The sequence below is a fragment of the Lolium rigidum genome, chromosome 5, assembly GCF_022539505.1.
Source record: "Lolium rigidum isolate FL_2022 chromosome 5, APGP_CSIRO_Lrig_0.1, whole genome shotgun sequence".
NCBI classification, from domain to species: domain Eukaryota; kingdom Viridiplantae; phylum Streptophyta; class Magnoliopsida; order Poales; family Poaceae; genus Lolium; species Lolium rigidum.
The window spans coordinates 77010008-77018670 of record NC_061512.1 but is presented as its reverse complement, the minus strand read 5'-3'; the positions used below and the strand labels follow the sequence as shown (position 1 = coordinate 77018670).

Genomic DNA, 8663 nt, shown 5'->3' with positions numbered 1-8663 from the left:
TACCGGTGCACATCTTTGCTTCGGTCATGGATACCGTTCCAGCGTGTGGAGCACCGGGACCTCTTCACGGAGGTGTCTTCACGGTTGGAGGATACGACAAGAGATATTTTCTCCCAATATGGGTGGTAGCGTGACCTTGTGCTGGACCCTCCTAGCTAGTCTTTGTTTCTGTTCTTTGAACTGTGTTTTTATGTTTGAACACCTTTGTGGTTTTGTAACGAATTTGTGAGCGGCTGTGTGCATCTTAGTTATGCAGAGACCAGGTCTATTGTGCAAGTAATAAAGTACCCATTTTTGAAAAAAGATAAAAGGATTTTCGATGTGCATTTAACTCATGCTCAACATACGGTGTAACGAGAGTTAAGAAGTATCTAAAGGTATAAACGATGCCCCCCATAGGGGGTCTCACAAGGATTTGCGATTCTGGGCCACAGGATGTTGTTAGCTGAAGCATCTCAGCCGTCTATTTTAGGTAAAAAAATTCACTGCCCACTAGATCAAGACATGAAACGGCGAGGTTCTACCCACCTGCCACTGCATGCGGGCCTTCTTCTGGATGGTCCACGCTGTCAGTTGGTTGGGTGGTTTTTGTGTGGGTTGGATCCAGCGAGAGGAGAGAACCCAGCCAATCCCCACGTTGCTGCCCTCCCGTGCCCAGCCCTCCAATCCCCTCCCATCCCCGTTCCTCTCCTCCATAAGCCACCGCCGCTCAGCCGCCGCCGCTCAGCCTCCGCTGGCGCCGCCACCTCGCGCAGCGCCGCCTCCTCCTTCGCATCAGTGCAGTGGCGCTCCGCGTCCTCCTCCTCCTACGCCCAATTTCTCCTCTTCCCGCATCCTCTCCCAACCATGGCGCTGTCGCCATGGACCTCGTCGTTGCCACCACAATCCTCGGCACGGAAGGAGCGTGGGCCACCAAGTGTGTGCGCCGCCGCGCTGGAAGGAGACGCCGCTGCGCTCGTCCTCGTCCCCGGCGACCGGGGCGTCCATCAGCACATAGAGGCACATGGACGAGAGGAGGAGGCCCGCGTCCTTGTCCCCGGGCGACCGGCCCGCTAGGATCCGTTCGTGACGTCGCTCGTCGTCCTCAACCTTGGCGTGCCGAGCCTCCAACGTCTCCATCCATGGCTCTTCTCCATCAAGCACGCGGCTGGAAGACCTCGTGACACCATCCTAGGGCCCCTCTCTTAAGGAATTCGTGCCCCAAGCCCTTGTGCATACTGTAGGTAAAGAGCTATCTCACACTTGCCCAATTCACGTACGAGTATTTTTCCTCTGCTTTAGTCGATGCAGGTCACTTCACCTGCCCTCTATTTCTTGCGGGGAAGAATGGAGATTGAGGACACTAACACATATCGGGAACGTGCCCTCATAGGCATGCTTTGTTTCTTGCTTAGTTCCAGGTTGCTCCTTCATTCTCTATCTCTACTTCATTTTTGTCTTAGAAGTTTGTTAACATTAATTTGATCGTTAATTTATCTTAAAATAACATCCTTCAGTTAATGCATATGATTTACCCCAAATCCTTCAGTTGTATTTATTTAATTGTTCAGCTATATAGCGCTTGATTGATACATATCGTTGCTTATTGCTCTTCTAGATCCATTTTATGTGATAGGATTGGGGATCTTGGAGCACTACACTGGCCGGCAGGGGGGTTGAAGTGCGGACGACGGGGGAGCACATGCGGGTCAGCGGCAGCCGGTAGGGGCAAGGGAAGTGCAGTTTGCACAAACCGTTGGAGAGATTATGGTTGAAGTGAAGGTAATCAATTTAATTTTGTGGGCTGCTCAAATTTACACCAATAGTGTGTGCTGCTCCTTTCCCACTCTATGTTGTCCCGGTGCTCTGTTTATATTGCCTAAAAAACAACTTAGAGTTTATAAGAAATGCACATTTTGCATCTAACTTAATTTAGTGTAAAGATGCAAATGCAGGTTTATGAAAGCATCTGATAGTTTTGCTCGCAGCTCTGAAAATATACCTCATTTAGTCATTTATCTCATTTGTAAGGTAATGATTTAAAGTTCAGATGTCTCATGCTTGGTATTTTATGTGTATAATACAAGTTTGAGATCTGAAGGGGATTGAAAGTGTAGGTTTGCGCAAATCGTTGGCGAGGTCATGGAGTTGGATATTTTTTGTACCACGATGATGGAGCCAATCAGTCCATGTGGCCAATCTATCCCCATGGTTGAGCAGAGCCGCTGATGGACACTTTCACCAGGAGGATGGTTGGATGTAGAGAGTGGTGATGCAGCGCTGCTCTGGACCTCTCCTCCGGCCACGTCGATTCCACCCGATGCAGCATTGACGAAGTTTTTTGTATCTACAATCCACGAAGTTTTCTATATCTACAGGTTATCTCTCTCCCTCGCCCCTCTGTCTCTCTAAGTTCACTAACGGCATCTCCTTCTCTAAATAAATAGAACCTTTCAGCTCAAATGTGAGTTTTTTGGGATGATAGATCCTGTGAGTTCTTGTCCATGGAATTGTGACCTTTTTATTCTTATGTGTAGGCCAAGCATTCTTTATAGCTTCCCATCGCTACAACCCACTGCTTCATCAAAAGGAGGTGTTAGCAGAGAATATGTTCACACAAATGGTTTACTATGTTCTTTGGAATGGAAATGTTTATGGAAGAGAAACCATGGGAATCCAGGTTAATATTCAATTTTAGTCATTTGAACTCCTACTCCATACTTTGCTATTTTACACTGAACTTGTATAATTAGCATATATTTGGAGTTTCTTTGGAATTATATGTCTCACATTACACAATGAACTGCAATGGAGTCTAGAGAAAGATTGCTGTGTTTGATGCATTACATGGTATTTACCATCAGTTTTAAATTTGCTATCTTGAAATTTGAATTATGTTATTTTTCCTTTCTGTTGTCTTCATATGCAGCCTGGTTATTTTACAGTAAAGCAAATGCATCAGAGAGGGCAATGGTTGCTGGTCTGGGAGGACTCTATTTTGTTGGTGTAAATTTTCTGGGAAACTTATTGAAGTAAGAATTATCATTCTTACTTTGAAGTATCATTTTTTTAAATATTACCTACTATATTAGCCTTCATTGTGAAGTCAAATAACAGTGACGTCTGGTGGGCTTATCTCATTGCCGGTGCAGCTATTTTTTGTGCTTCAGGAATAGTTGTGCTTACCTTTCCCTTTTTTATAATGTGTTGGTACCAATCCTTCCATTACTTGTTTTGCAATGCATACAGCTGAAAGAAATCATGAACCCTTCCTCTTTTCTGAAGGAAATTTCGGACTTTTGTATGTCATTCATGTAACTGTCTGATATATGAATATTATTAATGACATGCTGATACCATTATTTAGATGGTTGCTGCTACGCAAGACCAACAGTGGCATCGCAAAGAGGAACAAGGCCAGAGAAGGGAGAGCCCATGAACTGGTTTCGCCAGAACCTTCTCCCAGAAGAAAGCTATTTCCCATGCTTCAGGTATAGCTTTATGTTCGTTTTAACTGAAGATTTAAGTCTAGCAAACTTGAGCTCAACAAAACTTTATATTGTTGCTTTTTACACACACGTAGACATGTTTGGAGAAAAGCCAGGTATAGTCCTGAGCAGTTTCGCTTTAACCCGATAGGCTGAAATTTGTACGAGGTTAGTTATTTACTCATAGTTCCCCATGCATCATAAGATTCGAAAAAAGAGTACCACTTTTGATGGGCTTAACCTACAGCAAGAAGTGCAATTGACAAGTTGATTGGTTTGCATCCATGCCGACTGGAGCGAGGATGTCGTCGCTGGAAATTGCTCCTGGTGCAGAAGATTTCCATGGTGGCATTAGGCAGTTCCCAGACACGTGAGGCATCCCTATGGGTTAGAACATGCAAGGCGTTTCTTTGAATTCTAATAATTGATGTGTTTCTAAAAAGATATAAAGTTCATTGTTGTTTTGTGCTAGATGTATGCTAAAATAATTTTATCTAATGACTTATACTACTTCTGAAAAGAATTATGAAAGTAATAATAGTATTACAAGGTAATTCTTACTGAAGATAGGTGCGCCATTAGTTCCAGTAGTGTTAGTAATTCTGATTACTTCATATGCATGCTACTGTAGTCATGTCTAAAAAAATATTCGACTTTTGGTACTTGTGCAGGTCGACATGACATTTAAGATCTATCATATATGCACAAGGATTTTGATCTAAGATTTACATTATTTACCAAAAGATACCTGAAACTAAAGGAAGGTTAGTTGATTAAAATACATTTAGCATTTCCCTGAAAGAAGAAAAGATTAGACAATTGAAATTATTTCTCTTATAGTACCTCACTAATTTTGCTACCTACTGGAAGATGTCGTTCAGGATGTTCTCCTTGCTCGTGCTTTGCTCCAAGTTTGTTTTTTTGGCGATGCCGAGATACGAAAAGAGACTAATGTTTGTGGGATTCATGGTTATTGGTCTTATCTTCACAGCGCATTGGGATGGATATCCTCGGCCAGAGCAGGGCGTTGGCACTAGCGATATTACTGTCTTTGCACAATGTTACTAACATACTAAGCACACCATGTATAAAATTGTTGGTTCTCTATTCAAATGCGGGTAGACACCAAGGAAAACATGTATCTGCTCTTTCTTGCCAGTTTTAACTTTTAAGCAGCATCTACTTCATGTTATTTCACATTTTCACTGGGCTCATTTGGTGTGTCGTCGTTGTTGGTTATTGATTTGTCAGGTCTGCCTGGAGCAAATTCCGTTCCTATTAATTTCTGTTTATTTATAAAAATCCACTTGACATTTTCTCATGTGGAGTTTATATTTTTCCTATGAATTTAATGTGCTCTGATATGTGCAGATCATAGTAACAATGACAAGCTGGCCAACCATGCCAGTGAGGCCAAACCGACACACCTCGCGGAAGGTGATGTACCATCGATGCATGTGGCGATGTTGCTGTTGTCATTGAGCCTGGCTTCTTTCCACTGATTTGGTGCCATGGCTGCATCCTCTCTGTCTTCATCATGTCGAGAAGCCAAATCGACAAATTTAGAAAGGTCTTAATGTTAGTAATCCCTTCATCTTATATCCAAATTTAGTAAGATCTTAATGTTAGTAATGTCCAGTTATTAATCTCAATAGATCTTCCTTTATCAGTGCTCTTTTATTAAATATTGATTAATTAATAGTTGGTACTACATAAAAGGGATTACCATAGGCTGGGCTATCCTTTTGAATTTATATTAAAAGTATTCTCTTGATCTAAGAATGTTTGGAATCTTGTTGCCCTGGCCATTAAAAGCAATTTATTTTTCTGTTGAAAATTGTTTTCTCTTTTTTCTAATGGAGAAAGTAAATAGCTGAACATGTTTGTCGAGTTGGTACCTTTCCATGTGGTACCTTAACTGGACATAAAGTACCCTTTGGTAGATCAGTTTCAGCCTCTCTCCCGTGATCTCTCCCTCATTCATGGACATCTGTTTTCCCTTATTTGATGAAATCCATCTTTTTGTATAGGTTATTTTTATCCCCTTCTCTTCACGCCCGTAGCAATGCCCACTTTAATTGTGTAGTTGGTGTTCTTTTATTTCTGTACAGTTTCGTTCATTTCCTTCTACATGATTAATAACACTTGATTTGTGATATGCCTGATGGAAAGGTGTAATATTCTTCATATGTTACAACATTATTTTTGTTGCTTCGGTCCAAGGCTTCAAGCTTATGTGTCTGATGGTCAGATCGTCTGATCTGAAGGTACTACACTCTTCATTAAGTTTTTAACATAGTTGGACATAAAGTTGAAATGATCTGCATATTGTCATGCTACTGCCAAATGAGTACCTTTGAATAGGTTAGCCTTTCGAAAACCAATGACGACTTTTTCCATGTCAAATTCTGAAAATGTTCTATTAGCATTACAAGGCTACAAATGCATGTGCTGACATGGTAACATATTCACTGTATGCCTGCATTTTCAGTGATTTTACGTATTCATCATTGCAAAGTAGTGATGGTGGTTGGCGGGAGGTGGCACCGCCACCACACATCGTGCCGGCGCTGGGAGGAGCTCTAGCGGCCGGCAGTAAGGGCTTGCTGTTGAACCGTCGCTGCACGTCATGCCGTTGCTGGGAGTAGCCGCCTGTCTTGCACATCACCGTTATGTTATGTTGGACTGCATGACCTTCTCCGCCTTTTCACTAAGATCTCCAGCCAGAAGCGCAACTTAGCGGAGGTTCTGGAGTGATGGAGGTCTGAGATCTTCGCCTCCGTCGTGCAAGGCAACTAGCGTATGAATACGTTGACCCAAGATGGTGCTCACATATGCAGTATTGCACTCGTCAATGGCGACATCCCAGTTCATGTAAAAGTCAACAACCTCGAGCGCCCATCAGCCGGTACCCTCTAGCCCTAGGTATTTTTTATGTTGCTCAACATAAATACATTTTATCATGTATTTGTTGTATATCACATTGTCAGTTGTTCTACACTACTCTGCCTTTGTTTTTTATGCATGTTTGATGTCGAAATCTAATCGAGTATGGAGCTCTTGGTGGTAAATTGGTCTTCTAGAAAATAATTGATTTCTGGCAATTTTCTCGGTTTCTTCATTTCTTAAGTTTACCCATGAGGCCATGACAGCTAGGCCATAAAAAACAAAAATTTGAGCAATAAATTGTTTGCCTGTTCTGACTAAACTAGATGTGCGACTGAATCATATTCAGGTCTCATGTGCTCAACTTGGATGGCTCTTTTTTTGTTCTTATATATGATTTCCCCCTTTCTATATGCTATCATGTAATTATACGGATATGTGTATGTGTGATCGTGGGAGAAATCTTCAGTTCTTTCATTCAAGAACCATTGGTACATGTGGTTTACCATTTATGTGCATTTTTCTATACATGTACTGTTATTTAATTGAGCTGCATTTTTGGATTATCAGTGCTTAATCTCTGGATATGAACCACATCTTCAAGGCGAAGGCAGTACATTTCATGATTAAGATTAATAGCTTAAAATGCAAAGCCCCATTCAGTTTGAGCGAATAAATAGGCTCCCATATTAAAAATATTGCTTTGGCATCCTACAATATATAATTTTATTCAGGATGTTCTGGAGATGCAATTTTAGAAAATAGTCTTCCGTTTTTATTAGTGGGATAGCTCTGAAAGTTGATCCAACAAAGAGGTTGCGTGATGAGCAACTCTGTTTTGGTCGTATATGCACTTTACACTGAAACAATCAATCTGTTACAAAAAAAAAGGAGGAGACCATTATAATGTACTTGCACTCTCAGCTTCATATGTTCAAGCAGGTTGTTGAACATATCCCTTAATTATCAATTGATGTGTCATGAGCCAGTCCCTTTACATTTTCTGGTTTCTTATCTTTAGTCTTCGCCAATCTATCTAACCTTACTTCCTTTTTTACCGGTCAAGTAAATGCGGTCAAAATATTTATCTATTATTTCAGGGAAAGCCTTCTTGAGGAGGCAGGAGCGATGCCTTATGTCGAGGTTCCTAATGAAATGTATGTATGCCTTTTCCTTCATGCCGCCGTTCTCGAAGAAATTACATGGCGGCGGTAAGTGACCCTGTCTCGACTATAAAACATCACATCTTGTGTGTTTGATACTTTTCTGAAGTTTATTTGTCTGAAGAAAACAACATCTATATTATATAGTATAGAAGCTTATATATGCAACATTTCGGCTTAATCGTTGCCCGCATCTATTTTGTATTTAGTTGCAGATTGGGATGTAGATTTGATTTAGCTATTTATGCACTGGAAAAATAATGAATCCATTTTGGCGTTATTGAGGATAATGTCCAGACCCAGTTATGTTTTTTTTTTTGTGAAAAAGGAAATACCCACTGTAGGTATTACAAAGCATTAGGTGTATGCCCTTTATGAAAGCAAAAAAAAAGACTATCCGAGTTGGTAATGGTTCAAAATTTTAAAACTCACTACTTCACGAAAGCGAAAGGGAAATATACAAAGTCCTAACCAGTGGCCTGATAAATATATTACGGGGTTACGCTATTACAAGAGATCTGAATAGGGGAGTAGAGGCTTATCCCTAATTGTGCATACAAAAAAGGCGTCAATCAGTATGGGAAACCTGAAAATATGAAGTAATAAAGGCATAAGTTGTGTTGATTCAAAAAGGGTATGTCTCATTCTGAGAAATAGAAAACTATTGTGGTTTATTGGTTCACTATATCCTTCTACTCTTATTTAGATTCATTAGCATTTTTCCTCATTGAAAAATACATTGAATATGCTTGCCACTTTCATAACATGTTATTTACAGTGGTACGTGGCTCCTTAGTGGTAACGGGTATATAATGCTTTCTGACACAGTTAGCAGACTACTGTATCTACCTAAATTCGCCTTACAACTCAAGAAGGTTAGAGATTGAGCGTCGGAGAACAATATAAGAAATATGTTACTTTCCCAATTAGAAAGGGTGTGCTAGAAGAATACATGCATCTACTAGCCATATTTTCTCGAGACTTTTGTATATGTAACAATTATATGTATGTATAGCAGTGTGCTTTGCTCGAGCTGAAGACTACCACTGATGTGTATTTCCCTGTGCTCTCCAATATGTAACTTTTATGTATGTAGGAGCAATGTGTGTTACTCTTACTAAGACTATCATCGGTATGTGTTCCCCAG

General features: G+C 40.8%; 1 long non-coding RNA gene across 7 annotated transcripts; it reads left to right on the top strand.

The window, feature by feature from the left end:
* The first annotated feature begins 1327 nt into the window (after window positions 1-1327).
* On the top strand, window positions 1328-8663 carry LOC124657756. Of its 7 annotated transcripts, none has more exons than XR_006988825.1 (12): window positions 1328-1400; window positions 1598-1761; window positions 1923-2010; window positions 2097-2357; window positions 2517-2659; window positions 2909-3011; window positions 3347-3470; window positions 3563-3635; window positions 3715-3854; window positions 4139-5734; window positions 5959-6392; window positions 7454-7792. It is a non-coding gene; the product is annotated as an uncharacterized LOC124657756 (long non-coding RNA). The 7 variants fall into 7 exon arrangements; XR_006988826.1 differs by having other exon boundaries at window positions 1355-1400; window positions 1616-1761; XR_006988828.1 differs by lacking the exon at window positions 1328-1400 and adding an exon at window positions 8345-8663 and having other exon boundaries at window positions 1558-1761; window positions 7454-7564.